Here is a 21,795-nt window from a genome sequence, read left to right as displayed (position 1 = left end):
CACACAAAAATGATTAAAAAAAAGGATTAAAAAAGATAACACATAGAAGAAAGGAAAAAAAAGATAAAAACAAAATAGAACAAAGGAAAGAAAAAAACAAGGAAAAAACACAGAACAACAAATAGGTAACATAGAAATAGAAATATAAAAAAATAAAAAATTTTAAAAACTAAATAAAAACAAATAATAATTTAAAAAGCAACAGCAGAACAGAACAAAGCATTAAAAAATAGTAAAAATTACATTTTTCTGGTGTTGCAGCTGTCATTGCCCCAACTGTGAGTCACTGCCAACCTCCACCTCCCCAGGAGGCCCTCAAAAACCTCTAGGTAGGTCTCTAGTCCCTCTGTGGGCACTATGGTTGCATCTCAGACTCTGACGTGGCCCAACTTCCACGGGTACTAATCCCCAAAGTCCACAGCTGCTAGAGCTAGACCGGTTTCAGTTGTGGGAACACTCATTGTCCATTCAGATATTCCATAGATGCAGGGTTTACCAAGCTGACTGTGGGGTTTTAAACTGCAGTTTGTGCAGTGACACAGAAAGATTTTCATTCCTCTTCCTTAGTTGCCCTGCCCCTGGGGCTCAGCTGTGTTTTCAGCTCCACCTCTGCTTGTGGGTCATCCACAGGAGTCTGCTCCCAAGGCTGCCCTGGAACACTCTGGTCTGCCCCGGTGAGGACAGGGCATGGAGGTTTCATGACTGCCTGAGTCATAGGGGCCCCGGTGGCAGCAGGTATGCAGGAAAGCTGGCGGCCATGGGCGCGAGAGATCCGGCCCTAGTGGAAGACTTTCTTATCGCCTGGCAGCCAGCACAAGAAGGTCAGCCCTGGTGGGGGCTTTTCCTAGCACCTGGCAGCAAGTGCAAGAAGGCCAGCCCTAGTGGGGGCTTTTCCTAGTGCCTGGTGGGGCAGGGGACTGGCATGTGGGGAGAGAGAGGCTGCAATGGTGGCTCCAGCCCCTGCACATCACTCAACAGTGGCACCTTGCTTCTATGGCAGTCGGGGTTTCTTCCACAAGCATTTCCAGTTGTAGATTTCCTCCCTCTTGTCCCCTCAGGCTGTCTCCTCACAACCAACAGCATTTCCACCCTTGGGTTTTCTCTCTAGTCCTCACGTTCAAGCTCTCAGCCCCAGTGTGCACCAGTGGACACATGTCCCAGTCTGGGGCATGCAAGGCTGTGTCACGGACTGTCTGTGTAGGTCTCACTCTGTCCTGTCTGCCACAGACCAGCCATTTCACCCTCCTCTGACAGCCACAGATATTCCCCTTCTGTCCCAACTGATTTCCCCATTGGTGAGGAGGCTTCCCTGAATAAGGGAACCTCTTCTCTGCTTCAGTTCCCCCCCAGGGGTACAGATCCCAACCCGTTTCATCTCCTCTTCTTTTTCCCTTCTTTCTTTTGTCCTACCCAGTTATGCAGGGATCTTTCTTGTCCTTTCCAGTGTCCAAGGTCTTCTGCTAGCATTCAGCCAGTGTTCTGTGAGAATTGTTCCATCTGCAGATGTATTCTTGATGCATTTGTGGAGAGAGATGAACTCCACATCCTCCTACTCCTCCACCATCTTGGTGAAATCCAGCATAGTACTTTAGTGATTGATCCTCTCACTAAGGAAAACTAAAAATGCTGGACAAAATAATTAAAACCTATTTTTAAATGCATCAGTAGACTGGGAAAATATTACAGGTAAATGCAGAAGCCTTAACATCACATAAAAATCAGAAATATAAGCCTGTACTAATGTCAGCATTTATAATGAGTTTCAATTTTCACAAATCTTGCAAGGCATGGAGGACTTGTTAAAGGTAAAAAGTCTAACAGGAGTCCACACTCCCAGTATAAACCCATACACCTGGAACCCAAAGGCTACAAGTCATCATAAGGGTGAATTAAAAATAAGTCTGTGCTCTACCCACCTGCCTTAAACCTGGCACTGAATAGAAGGGAGAAAAACATCTCTCTTGAGAATTAGTAACTACCAGCTAGCCCTTGTGCAGATTTGCTGCCCAAAATTCACACTATCTTGATGGTTCAAAAAACCTAAATCCAAATATTTATTTTTTGTGTGATCCTGAGCTGGCAGAATCCTCAGGTGCCTGGCAGTAGCAAATGGAAAACAGTCTCAAAGGAAAACATTTCAATCTAGGCATCAGAGAATTCTCACAGATATAGGTTTAAGAAACATGAGCTTACCTAAAAATATCACAAAACACAAGGAAACAAGACACCATGAGTGAGGTCCCATAAGGGAAAAAGTAGAGGGCATATAGTTGTTCACAAGCTGGGGCAATATTGCCCTCCAGGAGACATTTTTGGTTGTCGCAATTGGGAGGGGAATGTGTGTGCTCTTGGCATGTAGTGTGTAGAGGTCAGGGATGCTGTCAAACATCCTCTAATATGCAGGACAACCTCTTACAGTAAAGACTTATCTGGCTCAAGATGTCAATAGTGCTAATGCTGAGAAACCCTGAGATAGCAGAATCATGCCTGCAAAGTTTCTATTTTGGAATCATCTGAAAAAAACATATATAATAAGTATAAACTTAAGGAAAATGAAAGAAGAAATTTAAAATATGCATAAAGAGCAAGGGAATATATTATCAAGCAGATTTGAAGAATGAAATAAAATTTCTAAAAATGAATTAAGTAAAACAATTGAAATAAAAATTTCAGTGGAACAAATATTTTGAAAAATAGCTTGGAATTATCTAGTAAAATTAAAGGTATACATAACCTGTGACCCAAAAATTACACTCCTAGTATATAGTCTTAAGAAATTTATGCACATGTGTTTCAATATACATATACAATGATGTTCATAGCAGCATTGTTGAAAATAGTCTCCACAAAAAGGGGAAAGAACTAATCCAAATATTCATCAAAAATAGAATAAAAAATTATAATATTCTCATGAACTATACTACCTCCCAGCAGGGAAAGTTAGTGAACCACAGGTACAGACATGCATTAATTTTAAAATATTATGTTGAATAAAAGATGCAAGACCCATAATACAGAGTATTACATTAAAACAAACAAAAATTGATATAGCTGGTAAACTATAAAGAAAAGCAAAGAAATGATTACACTAAAGTCACAGTGATGATTTTCTCTGTCAGAAGAAGTGGTGGTTGGGGATCAGAAACAGAGACACAAGGGACTTCTGGACTATTGATAATGTTCCATTTATAGGGTGATTATTTGGTATTTGTTTCATAATTAATTGTTAAGCTATACATTTATATTTTTGCACTTTTTTGAATTGTGCTACATTTTCTCAATGTAAAAAAAGTTTAAAAAATGAAGTGGACAGGTTTAACAGCAGCTTAGACAAAGCTGAAGTGAGAATTACTGTATTGGAAGACAGATCTAAATAAATTGTCCAGAATGCAGTTCAGAGAGACAAAGAGATAAAAAGTAGGCAAGAAAGATTACATTGGAATTCTAAAAGACATGAGACAAAAAAGGGGCAGTATTTGAAGGGTTGATGGCTAAAAATTTCTCAGAATTGAAGAATAGATAACTGACAAAATTGGGAAGCCCAGGTAATCACAGACAGTTTAAATAAAAAGTAATCCACACCTATAACACATCATAGTGAAACTTTCAGAATGTCTAAAATTAAAAAAAAAAAAAGGTCCACATGTGGGAATGCTCATGGTACTTGGCCCAGCTTCTGTCAAAATGTCTACTGCTTATGAAATTCTGTACAAGCCCAGCCTGAAGGGTGATTACACTACACCCTCAAGCACATACAGGTCAGTCAAAGCATACAACTCTGATGCTGAGTAGAATGCTTTGAACATTGAAACAGCCATCAGGACCAAAGGTATAGATGAAGTTATCATCATCAACATCTTGACCAAATGCAGCAATGAACAGAGACAGGATATTGCCTACCAGAGAAGGACCAAAAAGGAACTTGCATCAACACTGAAGTCAGCCTTGTCCAGCCACCTGAAGATGATGATTTGAGGCCCACTGAAAACACATGCTCAGTATTATGCTTCTGAACTGAAAGCCTCCATGTAGGGGCTGGGGTCTGATAAGGACTGCCTCATTGAGACCATTTGCTCAAGGACCAACCAGGAGCTACAGGAAATTAACAGTCTACAAGGAAGTGTATAAGACTGATCTGGAGAAGGACATTGTTTCTGACATATCTGGTGACTTCTGCAAGCGGACGGTTGCCCCTGTAAAGGGTAGAAGAGGAGAGGATGGCTCTATCATTGATTTTGTATTGATTGACCAAGATGCCTTGGATCTCTATTGTACTAAAGAGAAGAGAGGAACTGAGGTTCTCAAATGGATCAGCATCATGATCAAGTGGAGTGTGTGTCACCCCCAGAAAGTATTTGAAAGGTACAAGAATTATGGACATTATAACATGTTAAAGAGCATCAAGAAAGAGGTCAAAGGAGACCATGAAAATGCTTTCCTGAACCTGGCCCAGTGTATTCATAATAAGCCCCTGCGTTTTGCTGTATACGACTCCATGAAAGGCAAGGGGACTCATTATAAGGTGTTGATTAGAATCATGGTCTCCAAATTGCTGTACTACTACATCCAGCAAGACACCAAGAGTGACTACCAGAAAGTGCTCTGTACCTGTGTGGTGGGGATGACTGAAGCCTGAGACAGTGTGAATGTCCAGAAGTGGTGCTCCTATGCTTCCAGCTAACAGTTCTAGAAAATCAGCTTGCTACTAACAGCCTCCTTGTGCCCATTCCCTGTGAGGATGATGTTAGTATTGCTCCCCTTGGCCCCAACCTTATTTTAGTTGCCTAAGCATTGCCTGCCTTTCCTGTCTAGTCTCTCTTTCAGCCAAAGAAATGAATATTACAAGGGGTGGGAAGTGCAATCTATGATGTGAAGCACTTTGCCTTTTGTGTACCTTGTCATAAATAGATGATAAACTAAATTTTTATTTTAAAAATTAAAAATTAAGAGAAAAGAAAAGATATTAAAAGCAGTCAGAGAGAAAAGATATATAACCTTCAAGTAAATGACAATTACACTGACTCCTATTTTCATCAATAGTGAAAGCTAGAGAACAGTACAACAATATTCTTAATGTGCTAAAGAAAAAGTAAGTCTATTCCTAGAATTATTAAACTTAGTGAAAATAACATCCATGAAAGAAAGAGATCTAAAAACATTAAATAACTCATGGATTAAAGAGTAATTATAATTGAAATTAAAAATATTTAGAAAGGCTTAGAGACAAAACACTACATGTCAAACCTGTGAAATATAATTAAAGTGGTACTTTAGAGAAAAATTATAATCTTAAATGCTTATAATAGAAAATAAAACAGAAGGGGGATCAATATGGTGGAGGAGTAGGTCGTGGAGCTCACGTCCTCTCACAAATACATCAAAAATACATCTCTGTGTGGAACAGTTCTCATAGAATATCTACTGAACACAGGCAGAAGACCTCAGACTTCTGAAAGGGCAAGAAAATCTCCATGTAACCAGGTATGACAAAAGAATAAAGAAAAAGAGAGAGAGAGAAAGGAATCGGAATAGGACCTGTGCCTCTGGGAGGGAGCCATGAAAGAAGAAATGTTCCCACACCCTGGAAAGTCCCCTCACTGGCGGGGAGACCAGTCAAGATAGAGGGGGAACTTTGGAGCCTTGGAGGAGAGCATGACAACCGGTTTGTGGAAGGCAAAACAGAGAGAGACCTGCACAGATGGTCGATACCACCACTGTGCACTCCCCAGCCTGAGACGCTTGTCCCCGGTGTGGTCGGGGGCTGGGTGCTAAAGCTTGGGCTTCAGAGGTCAACTTGGGGAGAGAACTGGGATTGGCTGCGTGGAGACAGCCTGAAGGGTCTGGAGCAGGGAGTGGCTGCAACTGAGGGTATATGCATAAGAAGCCTGAGCCAGCCAAAGTGGCAAGGCACCATTGTTGGGGGGTGCACAAGGAGAGGGGTGGGACCACATAGGAAATTCTTTCCCCATTCAGGCTCTCAAGTAACAGGACGGCCTACACAAGCTCTGAGGGTGGGCGTGAGCCCCCACTGCCATCATGGGCTTCGGAGGTGGGTGTGGGTCCCTGCCACTTCTGAGAGAATCGGGAGTGAGTGCCAATCACTGTCCCCACCCTGTCATGGGCCCAGGGAGTGTGCTCAGACTGCTGCCACTTCTGAGAGACCCATGAGCAAGAGTCAATTGCTGCCCCTGCTGTTGTAGCCCCCAGGAGTATGCATGAGCCACCACATCTGCACACCCCCTATCAAGGGGATAACAACCAGGACATGCTGAGGAAAGAGGTGGAAGGCATCCAAACTAAAAGCAGCTCTCATGCCAAAAATATTAAACCCACACAAGTTACACAGGGATGCTCCCACATATATCTAGCCTTCCAAGACTACAGTAGATAACTGTTTCTCCTAAACTCACAGAGTAAGAGAAACAGAAGTAAAATGAAGAAGCAGAGAAACCACTCCCACTTAAAATACCAAGAGAATTTCCCTGAAGGAACAAACAATGAAACAGACCTCTTCAGCCTAATAGACACCGAGTCAAAAAGGGGTAATGAAAACACTGACAGAATTAAGAAAGGCTATCAACAGAAATGCAGGGTACTGTAAAAAGGAATGAGAAAATATAAGGAGGAGGCAAGAAAAATTAGAAAATTCATTTGCTGAGACAAAAGCTGAACTAAAGGCAATGAATAGCAGAATGAATAATGCAGAAGAATGAAGAAGTGATCTGGAAGATAGAATAATGGAAATCACCCAATCAGAACAGCAGACAAAAAGACAAATGAAGAAATATGAAAGCCATATATGAGACCTATGGGATAACATAACAAGCCAATCTACACATAATAGGGATTCCAGAAGGAGAAGAAAGAGAAAAGGGGATTGAAAATGTATTTGAAGAAATTATGGCTAAAAATTTCCCAAACCTAAAGAAGCAAACCAATATCCAGATACAAGAAGCACAGAGGGTCCCAAACAAGATGAACCCAAAGAGACCTACACCAAGACACATACTCAAAATGACAAAAGTTAACAAGTTTTGAAAGGGAATAATCTGCAACCTAGAATACTCTACCCAGCAAGATTATCATTTAGAATAGAAGGAGAGATAAAGAATTTCTCAGACAAGCAAAAACTAAAAGAATACAGCAATACTAAACCTATCCTAAAAGAAATAGTGAAAGGTCTTCTCTAAATAGAAAAGAAGCAAGAAGAAATAGGAAAGAGGAAATCACAATTGGAAAGTAAATCACTTAAATAAGCCAGTATACAGATAAAAAAGGAAAAAAAAAATCCATCTGTGAAAACAATGATAAACACAAGGAACAGCAAAAGGATAAACATGAAGATGTAAAAAAGGACATCAAAATCATAAAGTGTGGGGGAGGAGAGTAAAAATTGTAGATTCTTTTTTTTTTTTTTTAAGAATGTGTTTGAGCCTATATAACTATCAGCCTAAAGGAAGCAGATATAGGAAGGGGTTAACATACTTGAAAAAAAGGGTAATCACAAATCAAAAACATAAAATAGATTCACAAAAAACAAAAAGAAGAGAACACAAACATAAAATAAAAGGAAATCATCAAACCACAAAAAGAAAAAGAAAGGAACAAAGGAGAAACATAGAATCAACAGGAAAACAAGGTTTAACATGGCAATAAATACAGGTTTATCAATAATTACCTTAAATGTCAACAGACTAAGTACTCTAATCAAAAGACATGGAGTGGTAGACTGGAAAGAAAAACAAAAGCCTACAATATGCTGCCTATAAGAGACCCATTTTAGGGCAAAGGAGACACATAGATTGAAAGTGAGGGGATAAAAAAAGATATTTCATGCAAATGGAAATGACAAGAAAGCAGGGTTCACAATACACATATTAGACAAAATAGACTTTAAAACAAAGGCCATAAAGAAAGATAAAGAAGGACACTATATATTGATAAAAGGATCAATACAAAAAGAGGATTTTACAGTCATCAACATATACGCACCTAATATAAGAGTGCCCAAATACATAAAAAAAATACTAACAGACATAAAAGAAGAAAATGACAGGAATACAATAATAGTAGGAGATTTAACACCCCACTCACATCAATGGACAGATCTTCGAGACAGAAAATCAGTAAGGCAACAGAGATCCTAAATGATACAATAGAACAGTTAGACTTAATTGATATTTTCAGGACATTACATCCAAAAAAAAAGCAGAATACACGTTCTTTTCAAGTGCACATGGAACATTCTCTAGGATTGACCACATACTAGGGCACAAAACAAAACTCAACAAATTTAAGAGTATAGAAATTATTTCAAGCATCTCTTCTGACCACAATGGCATGAAACTAGAAATCAATCATAGAAAAAGAAATGAGAAAAAAAATGATTACTTGGAGACTAAATAACATGCTACTAAAAAAACAATGGGTCAATGAGGAAAGCAAAAAGGAAATTCAAAAACACCTTGAGACAAATGACAATGAAAGCACAACCATAAAAAATCTATGGGATGTGCAAAAGCAGGTATTAGAGGGAAGTTCATAGAGATACAGGCCTTCCTCAAAAAACAAGAAAAATCTCAAATAAACAACCTAACCTACCACCTAAAAGAATTAGAAAAAGAAAATTAAACAAAACTTAAAGTCAGCAGAAGGAAGGAAATAATAAAGATAGGAGAGGAAATATATAAAATAGAGATTCAAGAAAAAATAGAAAAGATCAATAAAACCAAGAGCTGCTTCGTTGAAAGAGTAGAAAAAATTGACAAACCTCTGTCTAGGCTCACCAAGAAGAAAAGACAGAGAACACAAATAAACCAAATGAGAAATGAAAATGGAGAAATATCAACTGATACTGCAGAAATACAAAACATCATAAGAGAATACTATGAATAATTATATGCCAACAAATTCGACAGCCTAGAAGAAATGGACAACTTTCTAGAAACATACAGCCCACCAGACTGAATCAGGAAGAAATAGATAATTTGAACAGACCAACCACTAGAAATGAAATAGAATCTGTAATTTAAAAACTCCTTACAAACAAAAGTCCAGGACCAGATGGCTTCACAGGGGAATTCTACCAAACACAAAAAGAAGAACTTATACCAATCTTTCTCAAACTCTTTCAAACTCAAACTCAACCATCACGCTGACACCGAAACCAGACAAAGATACCACCAAAAGAGAAAATTACAGGCCAATATCTTTGATGAATATAGACACAAAAATTCTCAATAAAATATTAGCAAGCTGAATCCAGCAACACATAAAAAAGATCATACACCATGGCCAAATGGTATTCATCCCAAGTTCACAAGGATGGTTCAACATACACAAATCAATCAATGTGATAAACAACTTCAACAAAAGAAAAGACAAAAACCACATGATCATATCAATAGATGCAGAAAAAGGATTTGACAAAATTCAGCATCCATTCATGATAAAAACTCTTACCAAAGTGGGTATAGAGGGAACATATCTCAACATAATAAAAGCTATTTATAACACAAACACATGGAGGATAAACAACATGTTATTAAATAATCAATGGATCACTGAAGAAATCAAAGAGGAAATCAAAAAATACCTAGACACAAATGACAAATAACATGACAATCCAAAACCTAGGGGATGCAGCAAAAGCAGTTCTAAGAGGGAAGTTTATAGCAATACAATCCTACCTCAAGAAACAAGAAAAATCTCAAATAACAACCTATCCTTACACCTAAAGAAACTAGAGAAAGAAGAAGAAACAAAACCCAAAGTTAGCAGAAGAATAAAAATTATAAAGAAGAGCAGAAACAAATGAAATAGAGATGAAGAAAACAATAACAAAGATCAATGAAATTAAAAGCTGGTTCTTTGAGAAGATAAACGAAATTGATAAAACTTTAGCCAGACTCATCAAGAAAAAAAGGGAGAGGATTCAAATCAATAAAAGGAGAAAGGAAAAAGGAGAAGTTACAATGGACACCACAGAAATACAAAGGGTCATAAGAGATTACTACAAGCAACTATACGTCAACAAAAAGAACAACCTAGAAGAAATGGAAAAATTCTTAGGTTATAACCTTCCAAGACTGAACCAGGAAGAAACAGAAAGTATGAATAGACCAATCACAAGTAATGAAATTGAAACTGTGATTAAAAATCTTCCATCAAACGGAAGTCCAGGGCCAGATGGCTTCACAGGTAAATTTTATCAAACATTCAGAGAAGAGCTAACACCTATCCTTCTCAAACTCTTCCAAAAAATTGCAGAGGGAGGAACACTCCCAAACTCATTCTAGGAGGCCACCATCACCCTGATACCAAAGCCAGACAAAGATATTACAAAAAAGGAAAATTACAGGCCAATATCACTGATGAACATAGACGGAAAAATCCTCAACAAAATACTAGCAAACCAAATCCAACAACACATTAAAAGGATCATACACCATGATCAAGTGGGATTTATCCCAGAAATGCAAGGATTCCTCAATATATGCAAATCAATCAATGTGATACACCATATTAACAAACTGAAGAATAAAATCCATATGATCATCTCAATAGATGCAGAAGAAGCGTTCAACAAAATTCAACACAAATTTATGATAAAAACTCTCCAGAAAGTGGGCATAAAGGGAACCTACCTCAACATAATAAAGGCCATATATGACAAATCCACAGCCAACATCATTCTCAATGGTGAAAAACTGAAAGCATTTCCTGTAAGATCAGGAACAAGACAAGGATGTCCACTCTTGCCACTTTTATTCAACACAGTTCTGGAAGTCCTAGCTATGGCTATCAGTGAAGAAAAAGAAATAAAAGATATCCAAATTGGAAAAGAAGAAATAAAACTGTCACTGTTTGCAGATGACATGATACTGTACATAAAAATTCTAAAGATGTTACCAGATCAAACTACCCCTGGCATTTTTCACAGAACTAGAACAAAAAATTTCACAATTTGTATGGAAACACAAAAGACCCTGAATAGCCAAACCAATCTTGAGAAAGAAAAACGGAGCAGGAGGAACTAGGCTCCCTGACTTCAGACTATACTACAAAGCTACAGTAATCAAGACAGTATGGTATTGGCACAAAAATAGAAATATAGATCAATGGAACAGGATAGAAAGCCCAGAGATAAACCCAAGCACATATGGTCACCTTATTTTTGATAAAGGAGGCAAGAAAATACAATGGAGAAAAGACAGCCTCTTCAATAAGTGGTGCTGGGAAAACTGGACAAGTACATGTAAAAGTATGAAATTAGAACACTCTGTAGCACCATACACAAAAATAAACTCAAAATGGATTAAAGACCTAAATGTAAGGCCAGACACTATCAAACTCTTAGAGGAAAACATAGGCAGAACACTCTATGACATAAATCACAGCAAGATCCTTTTTGACCCACCTCCTAGAGAAAGGGAAATAAAAACAATAAACAAATGGGACCTAATGAAACTTAAAAACTTTTGCACAGAAAAGGAAACCATAAACGAGACGAAAAGACAACCCTCAAAATGGGAGAAAATATTTGCTAATGAAGCAACCGACAAAGGATTAATCTCCAAAGTTTACAAGCAGCTCATGCAGCTCAATATCAAAAAAACAAACAACCCAATCCAAAAATGGGCTGAAGACCTAAATAGACATTTCTCCAAAGAAGATATACAGATTGCCAACAAACACATGAAAGAATGCTCAACATCATGAATCATTAAAGAAATGCAAATCAAAACTACAATGAGATATCATCTCACACCAGTCAGAATGGCCATCATTAAAAAAATCTACAAACAATAAATTCTGGAGAGGGTGTGGAGAAAAGGGAACCCTCTTGCACTGTTGGTGGGAATGTAAACTGATACAGCCACTATGGAGAACAGTATGGAGGTTCCTTAAAAAACTAAAAATAGAACTACCATATGACCCAGCAATCCCACCACTGGGCATATATCCTGAGAAAACCATAATTCAAAGAGTCATGTACCACAATGTTCAGTGCAGCTCTATTTACAATAGCCAGGAGGTGGAACCAACCTAAGTGTCCATCAGCAGATGAATGGATAAAGAAGATGTGGCACATATATACAATGGAATATTACTCAGCCATAAAAAGAAACGAAACTGAGTTATTTGTAGTGAGGTGGATGGACCTAGAGTCTGTCATACAGAGTGAAGTAAGTCAGAAAGAGAAAAACAAATACCATATGCTAACACATACATATGGAATCTAAGAAAAAAAAATGGTCATGAAGAACCTAGGGGCAAGACGGGAGTAAAGACACAGACCTAGAGAATGGACTTGAGGATATGGGGATGGGGAAGGGTAAGCTGTAATAAAGTGAGAGAGTGGCATGGACATATGTACTCTTCCAAACTTAAACTAGATAGCTAGTGGGAAGCAGCCGCATAGCACAGGGAGATCAGCTCAGTGCTTTGTGACCACCTAGAGGGGTGGGATAGGGAGAGTGGGAGGGAGGGAGATGCAAGGGGGAAGAGATATGGGAACATAGGTATATGTATAACTGATTCACTTTGTTATAAAGCAGAAACTAACACACCATTGTAAAGCAATTATACTCCAATAAAGATATTAAAAAAAAACAAACAACAACAAACAAACAAACAAAGATGTTACCAGGAAACTGCTAGAGGTCATCAATGAATTTGGTAAAGTCTCAGGATACAAAATTAATTCACAGAAATCTCTTGCATTCCTATACACTAACAACGAAAGATCAGAAAGAGATTAAGGAAACAATCCCATTTACCATTGCATCAAAAAGAATAAAATACTTAGGAATAAACCTATCTAAGGAGGCAAAAGACCTGTACTCAGAAAACTGTAAGGTACTGATGAAAGAAATCAAAGATGAGATAAATAGATGGAGAGATATACCAGGTTCTTGGACTGGAAGAATCAATATTGTGAAAATAACTATACTGCCCAAAGCAATCTACAGATTCAATGCAATCCCTATCAAATTGCCAAGGGCATTTTTCACAGAATTACAACAAAAAATTTTACCTTTTGTATGGAAACACAAAAGACCCCGAATAGTGAAAGCAATCTTGAGAAAGAAGAATGAAGCTGGAGGAATCAGGCTCCCTCACTTCAGACTACACTACAAAGCTATGCTAATCAAAACAGTACGCCACTGGCACAAAAATAGAAATATAGATCAATGGAACAGGATAGAAAGTTCAGAGATAAACCCATGCACCTATGGCCACCTAGTATATGACAAAGGAGGCAAGAATATACAATGGAGCAAAGACAGCCTCTTCAATAAGTGGTGCTGGGAAAACTGGAGTGCTGCATGTAAAAGAATAAAATTAGAACACTCCCTAACACCATACACAAAAATAACTCAAAATGGATTAAAGACCTAAATGTAAGGCTGGATACTATAAAACTCTTAGAGGAAAATATAGGCAGAACACTCTTTGAAGTAAATCACAGCAAGATCTTTTTCAATCCACCAATAGAGTAATGAAAATAAAAACAAAAATAAAGAAATGGGATCTAATTAAACTTAAAAGCTTTTGCACAGCCAAGAAAACCATAAACAAAATGAAAAGACAGTCCTCAGAATGGGAGACAGTATATGCAAATGAAGCAATTGACAAGGGATTAATTTCCAATACATACAAACAGTTTATGCAGCTCAGTGTCAAAAAAATGAACAACCCAATAAAAAATGGGTGGAAAACCTAAATAGACATTTCACCAAAGAAGACATACAGATGGCCAACAGGCACATGAAAAGATGCTTAACATCACTAATTATTAGAGAAATGCCAATCAAAACTACAAAAGGTATCACCTCACACCAGTCAGAATGGCCATTATCATAAATCTACAAACAATAAATGCTAGAGAGGGTGTGGAGAAAAAGGAACCTTCCTACACTGCTGGTGTAAATGTAAATTGGTAGAGCCACTATGGAGAACAGTATGGAGGTTCCTTACAAAACTAAAACTAGAACTACCATATGACCCAGCAATCCCACTCCTAGGCATATATCCAGAAAGAAACATAATTAGAAAGGATGCATGCACCTCGATGTTCATTGCAGAACTATTTACAATAGCCTAGACATGAAAGCAACATAAATGCCCATCGACAGAGGAATGGATAAAGAAGATGTGTTACATATATACAATATTACTCAGCCATAAAAAGGAACAAAAATAGTGCCATTTGCAGAGATATGGATGGACCTAGAGACTGTCATACAGAGTGAAGTAAGCCAAAAGGGAAAAATAAATATTGTATAATATCGCTTATATGTGGAATCTAGAAAAATGGTACAGATGAATTTATTTGCAAAGCACAAGTAGAGTCACAGATGTAGAGAACAACTTATGGTTACCAAGGCAGGGAAAGGGGGTGGGATGAATAGACAGATGGGGATTGACATATATATCTATGAAAAATAGATAACTAATGAGAATCTACTGTATAGTACAAGGAACTCTACTCAATGCCCTGTGGTGACCTGAATGGGAAGGAAATCTAAAAAAGAGTGGAGATACATATACATACATCTGATTCACTTTGCTGCACAGCAGAAACTAATGCAACATTGTAAAGCAACTATACTCCAATAAAAAATCAAAATAAAATAAAATAAAAGCTATTTATGACAAACCCACAGCCAATATCATACTCAACAGTAAAAACCTGAAAGCCCTCCTGCTAAAATCTAGAACAAGACAGTGATGCCCACTCTCACCACTTCTTTTCAACATAGTATTGGAAGTCCTAGCCACAGCCAACAGACAAGAAAAAGAAATAAGATGTATCCAAATTGGAAGGAAAGAGGTAAAATTGTCATTATATGCAGGTGACATGATACTATATATAGAAAACCCTAAAGATTCCACACAAAAATTACTAGAATTGATCAATGAATTCAGGAAGGTAGCAGGATACAAGATTAACATACAGAAATCAGTCCCATTTCTTTACAGTAACAGTGAAATATCAGAAAGAGAATGTAAAAAAAAAACCAAAAACCTTTTAAAATTGCACTAAAAAAAATACTTAGGAATAAACCTGACCAAGGAGGTGAAAGAGTTATATGGTGAGAACTGTAAAACATTAATAAAGGAAACTAAAGATGATTCAAAGAAATGGAAAGATATTCTGTGCTCTTGGATTGGAAAACTTAATATTGTTAAAATGGCCATACTAACCAAAGCATTATACAGATTTAATGTGATCCCTATCAAATTACCCATGACATTTTTCACAGAACTAACTAGAAAAAATAATCCTGAAATTTATATGGAACCATAGGAGACCCAGAATTGCTAAAGCAATCTTGAGGAAAAAGAACAAAGCATAACCCTCCCAGACTTCAGACAATACTACAAAGCTACAGTAACCAAAACAGTGTGGTATTGGCACTAAAACAGATATACAGATCAATAGAACAGGATAGAGAGCCTAGAAATAAACCCACACACCTATGGCTAATTAATTTTGACAAAATAGGCAAGAATATACAATAAGGAAAAGACAGTATCTTCAGCAAGTCGTGCTGGGAAAGTTGGACAGTTGCATGTAAGTTAATGAAGTGAGAACACACCTTCACACCATACACGAGATGGCTTAAAGACTTAAACATAAGATAAGACATCATAAAACTCCTAGAAGAGAACTTAGGCAAAACATTCTCTTATATAAATTGGACCAATGTTTTCTTAGGTCAGTCTCCCAAGACAATAGAAATAAAAACAAAAATAAACAAATGGGACCTAATCAAATTTACAAGCTTTTGCACAGCAAAGGAAACCATAAACAAAACAAAAAGACGAGATACGGAATGGGAGAAAACATTTGCAAACAATGCAATTGACAAGGGCTTAATTTCCAAAATATACAGACAGTTCAAACAACTCAACAAAAACAAAAAAAACAAACAACCCAATTGAAAAATGGGCAGAAGACCTAAATAGACATTTCTCCAAACAAGACATACAGATGGCCAATAGGCACATGAAAAGATGCTCAACATTGCTAATGATTAGAGAAACTCAAATCAAAACTACAATGAGGTACCACCTCACACCAGTCAAAATGGCCATTATTAAAAAGTCTACAAATAAAAAATGCTAGAGAGGGTGTGGAGATAAGTGGTAGTATTGCCACCTACACTGTTGGTGGCAATGTAAGTTGGTACAGCCACTATGGAAAACAGTATGGAAGTTCCTCAGAAAACTAAAAATAGATTCACCATATGATCCAGCAATCCCACTCCTGGGTATATATCCAGATGAACCTATAATTTGAAAATATACATGCACTATTCACAATAGCCAAGACACGGAAACAACCTAAATGTCCATCGATAGATGAATGGATAATGAAGATGTGGTATATGTATATGAGTGAATACTACTCGGCCATGAAAAAGAATGAAATAATGCCATTTGCAGTAACATGGGTGCAAGTAGAGGTTATCATACTAAGTGAAGTAAGTCAAAAAGAGAAAGACAAATACCATATGATATCACTTATATGTGGAATCTAAAATATGACATAAATGAACTTATCTCCAAAGCAGAATCAGATTCACACCTGTGGTTGCCAAGGGGGTGGGATGGAGGAGGGGTGGACTGGGAGTTTGGGGTTAGTAGATGTAAACAATTACATATAGAATAGATGGACAACAAGTTCCTACCATATAGCACAGGGAACTACATTCAATGTCCTTGGATAAACCATAATGGAAAAGAATATAAAAAAGAACCTATATATGTATATATTAGTCACTTTGCTGTACAGCAGAAATTAACACAACATTGTAAATCAACTACATTTCAATTAAAAAAAAAAAGAAAACAGACTGAAAATCGATGTGTTAAGCTTTGAACTTAAGAAATTCAAATCACCTCACACTCATACCTGTCAGAGTGGCTATCATCAAAATGACCACAGATAACAAATACTGGCGAGGATGTGGAGAAAAGGGAACCTAGAACACTGTTAGTGGGAATGTAAATTTTTGCTGCCACTATGTAAAACAGTATGGAGGCTCCTCAAAAAACTAAAAACAGAACTATCATATTATTCAGCAATTCTACTCTGGGTATGTGTCAGAAGAAAACAAACAAACAGAAAAACAAATCTGAAAAGATGTATGTACTCCGATGTTCACAGCAGCATTATTTACAATAGCCAAGATATGGAAGCAACTTAAATGTCCATCAGCAGATGAATGGATAAAAAATATGTTGTATATATGTACAATGGAATATTACTCATCCGTAAAAAAGAATGAAATTTTGCCATTTGCAACATGAATGGTCCTGCGAAGATATTATTCTTAATGAAATAAGTCAGAAAAAGACAAATACGCTATGTTATCACTTATATGTAGGATCTAAAAAATGAAACAACAAATGAATATAACAAAACAGAAAAAGACTCACAGATATAGAGAACGAACTAGTGGTTACCAGTGGGGGGAAGAAAGGGGGAGGGGCAAGAGAGGGGTAAGGGATTAAGAGGTACAACCTACTATGTAAAAAACAAATAAGATACAAGAATATAGTGTACAGCACAGGAAATACAGCAAATTTTTACAATAACTTTAAATGGAGTATAAATTATAAAAATATTTAATCACTACGCTGTACACCCAAAACTAATATAATATTGTAAATCAACTATAATTAAAAAATAAATAAAAGAAATTCAAGAACGAACAATAGATTAAACTCAAAGAAACCGAAGGAAGAAAATGATAAGAACCAGAATTAATAAAATAGAAAACAATACAGAGGATCAATAATATCAAATTTTGTTTTTTGAAAAGTCTAATAAAACTGCTGAAACTCTGGCAAGAATGATCAAGTGAAAAAAAGAAGACACAACTCAAAAATATCAGGAATGTAAAGGGATGGCACAAATTTACATAGGCCACAAGGGCTTTAAGAAGATAATAAGATAATATTAAGAAAAATTTTGTGCCAAATATTTGAAAATTTAGGTGAAATGGAAAAATTTCTAAAACAAAAAAAATAACTTACCAAAACTAACTCAAGAAGAAAAAAATCTGAATAGTCTTTTAGCCAGTAAAGAAATTGAGTCAGTAGTTCTACCAAAAATTCAAGAATTAAGTAATTCCAATCTTACAAAAACTCTTCCAGAAATATAAACAATGAAAACTTGTGAACTCATTTTATGATCCTAGAATAATCTTAATACCAAAGCTAGATTTTAAAGCATGAGAACAGAATTTTAGGCCATTTTGTTTATTAACATACATGCAAAATCTAAACAAAATATTAGCAACCAGATAGAGCAACATGTAAAAATGTACTACATCTTGACAGAGATGGGTTAATTCTAGAAATAAAAGTTGCCTTATAATTTTTTTAAAAAATTAATTAATACAATTCACCACATTAACGGACTAAAGGAGAAAAATCATCTTACTTGCTGCTGAAAAAAGCATTTGATTGATTCTCCATTCATGATAAAAACTCTCAGCAAACTAGAAGCAGAAGGAAATTAAAAGATAGCTTTTTAAAACTCACAGTGAACATTACTCTTAATGGTAAATACTTGAAATCTTCCCTACAAGACCAGGAACAAGAGGAGAATGTACATTATCACCCCACTGACCTGGAAGTTTTAAGCAAGACACAGAGGAGGGAAAGGAGAAAAGGAAGAGAGAGAGGAAAGTTATAAGAATTAACAAGGAGGAACCAAAATTGTTATTTTTCACAAATGATAAGATCATCTATTGGCAAATCCTAAGAAATCCACAGATAAATGATTAGTATAAATACAAGCATTTTGCAAGGTTACTGGCCCAAAAAAATCAATATACGAAGATCAATTTCACTTAATTTTATTTCCATGAACCAGCAAAAACAGATAAAGAATGTAACCTTTAAAACTATAGCCATTTAAAATAACATCAAAATATAAGTAACTAGGAATAAATCTAACAAAAGACTGCATGATTTTTATGAAGAAATATTTAAAACTTTATTGAAAAACATTAAAGGAAAATTATTATTTCATGTAACGAACACTTGTGCAGAACCCACTGTATGTCAAGTAATTCTAATGTTTTACAATTATTAACCTAATAAATCCTCATAACCACTCCTATGAGAAAGGGACTTTTATTATAATCATCCCATTTACAGTTAAGGGAACTAGAAAATATCACAAAGTTACAAATCCACTAAGTGACAGAGGTAGGATTTGAACCAAAGCAGCTTGGCTATAGAATCTTGTATTAGGTTGTCTTTCTTGGTGAACAAAATAAATGGAGAGAGACATCCTATTTATGGTTTACAATACACAAAATATAATATGTCAGTTCTCCTCAAAATTATAAGGAGGCCAAATTCTCCCCAAAATTATTTTATAGTTTCAATGCAATTCCAATCAAAATTCCAAGAGATGCCATTGTGGTTCAGGTGCAGCATCCAACCAGGTTTTGAAGTTCACTTGCAGTGCAGGGGGCAAATCAGATAACTGCTGTGACCCATGTAGAAGCCAAAGACTGGGCTGTCCCATTTATTAAGCACCTACTATATTCTAGTCACTGCTCTAGACACTAGGATACAGTGATGAACAAGATAGACAAGGTACTTGCTCTCATTGAGTTTTTCATCTAAGAGGGAATATATGTCTACCTCTGAAAAAATAATTGGCATCAGATTACTCCTCATACTGAGAACTTTAAAAGCTGGATAAAAGTGTTTGAAGGCACAAAGCTGGCAGCCAGGACTTGAAGAGCCAAGATCCAAAGAAAAGGGAAATGTGCTCCATTGAGCCCAACATTCTAAAGACAATTTTCAATCAAGACAAATGTGCCTAAATTGTGCACATGTGAGGAAAAGCTTCAAGAAAGCAAGTAGAAAACAATAAATGCTGGAGAGGGTGTGGAGAAAAGGGAACCCTCTTGCACTGTTGGTGGGAATGTAAATTGATACAGCCACTATGGAGAACAGTATGGAGGTTCCTTAAAAAACTAAAAATAGAAATACCATACAACCCAGCAATCCCACTACTGGGCATATATCCTGAGAAAATCATAATTCGAAAAGAGTCATGTACCACAATGTTCATTGCAGCTCTATTTACAATAGCCAGGAGGTGGAACCAACCTAAGTGTCCATTGACAGATGAATGGATAAAGAAGATGTGGCACATATATACAATGGAATATTACTCAGCCATAAAAAGAAACGAAACTGAGTTATTTGTAGTGAGGTGGATGGACCTAGAGTCTGCCATACAGAGTGAAGTAAGTCAGAAAGAGAAAAACAAATACTGTATGCTAACACATATATATGGAATCTAAAAAAAAAAAAAAAAGGTCATGAAGAACCTAGGGGCAAGACGGGAATAAAGATGCAGACCTACTAGAGAATGGACTTGAGGATACGGGGAGGGGGAAGGGTAAGCTGGGACAAAGTGAGAGAGTGGCATGGACATATATACACTACCAAATGTAAAATAGACAGCTAGTGGGAAGCAGCTGCATAGCACAGGGAGATCAGCTCGGTGCTTTGTGACCACCTAGAGGGGTGGGATAGGGAGGGTGGGAGGGAGGGAGATGCAAGAGATATGGGGATATATGTGTATGTATAGCTGATTCACTTTGTTATACAGCAGAAACTAACACACCATTGTAAAGCAATTATACTCCAATAAAGATGTTAAAAAATAAAATAAAAAGCAAAAAAAAAAAAAAAAGAAAGCAAGTAGAAACTTTTGGTAATGCTTATGGATCAAGGGAGACAAAATTAGAGTTCAGGGCCCCAGGCTTTCAGTTTAGCCACCAGATAGCCTAGAAGTAAGGATAACATGGAAACAGATAAGTCTCAATTGGATCAAGTTAATCTGATCATAACCTACCACAAGACAATTAAAGCCTTACTTGGAGGAAGTTAACATCATTGAGAGCTTCTACAGTTTCTGAGAAAAACAATATCCAGCAAATAATTGAAAATTGACAACATAAGAAAGATTAAAAGCCAAGAAAAAAAAGACCCCTCCCTCCAAAAGAAAACACAGACACATAGGTGATTCAGATTTTTTATTTACCAGATACAGACTTTAAAATAATTATGATTAATGTATTTAAGAAAATAATTTGAATTGAATGGAAATCCTGGGACTGAAAAATACAATACCATAAATTAAGAATTCATTTGATGAGTTTAACAACAGATTAGACAAAGCAAAAGAGAGTATTGGTAAATTGGAAGATGAAGCAATAGAAAATATTCAGATTAAAATACATACCCCCAAAAGGGTGGAAAATGTGTGAGACATATAGTACATAGTTAAAATCCCAACATATGTGTAATTGGAGTGCCAGAGGAAAGGGAAAAGAATAAGACAGACGCAGTATATGAAGAGATACTTCACATAGAAGTATTCCAAATCTTAGAATATTTCAAAATGAAGCCACAGACTGAAGAACATCCATAAAACCACCCTCCTCCCCCAAATCTAAATATATCATAGTAAACTAGAGAAAACAAAACCAAAGAGAATATGTTAAAAGGAGGCAGAGTAAAAACAAACATTGTTGCAAAGGAGCAACAATAATACAATTAGTGAACTTTTCAAGAGAAACAATGAAAGCCAGATGACAATGGAATGACATCTTTAAAGTGTGGAAAACAAATAACCATATGTAGCATTTTATAAACAGCAAAAATAACCTTGGAGTGACATCAGCAAGATGGCAGAGTAAGAGATAGCAGCACTTTTCTCCCAACAAATAACAGACAGCT

The 21,795-nt window shown here is 36.6% G+C and overlaps 1 pseudogene; it reads left to right on the top strand.

Annotated features, from left to right (window-relative positions):
- The first annotated feature begins 3,684 nt into the window (after positions 1–3,684).
- LOC137761527 (annexin A2-like) lies at positions 3,685–4,629 on the top strand (annotated as a pseudogene).
- The last annotated feature ends 17,166 nt before the right edge of the window (positions 4,630–21,795 follow it).

This window comes from Eschrichtius robustus, chromosome 3 (assembly GCF_028021215.1).
Source record: "Eschrichtius robustus isolate mEscRob2 chromosome 3, mEscRob2.pri, whole genome shotgun sequence".
NCBI lineage: Eukaryota > Metazoa > Chordata > Mammalia > Artiodactyla > Eschrichtiidae > Eschrichtius > Eschrichtius robustus.
This window is presented reverse-complemented; position numbering and strand designations above follow the sequence as displayed.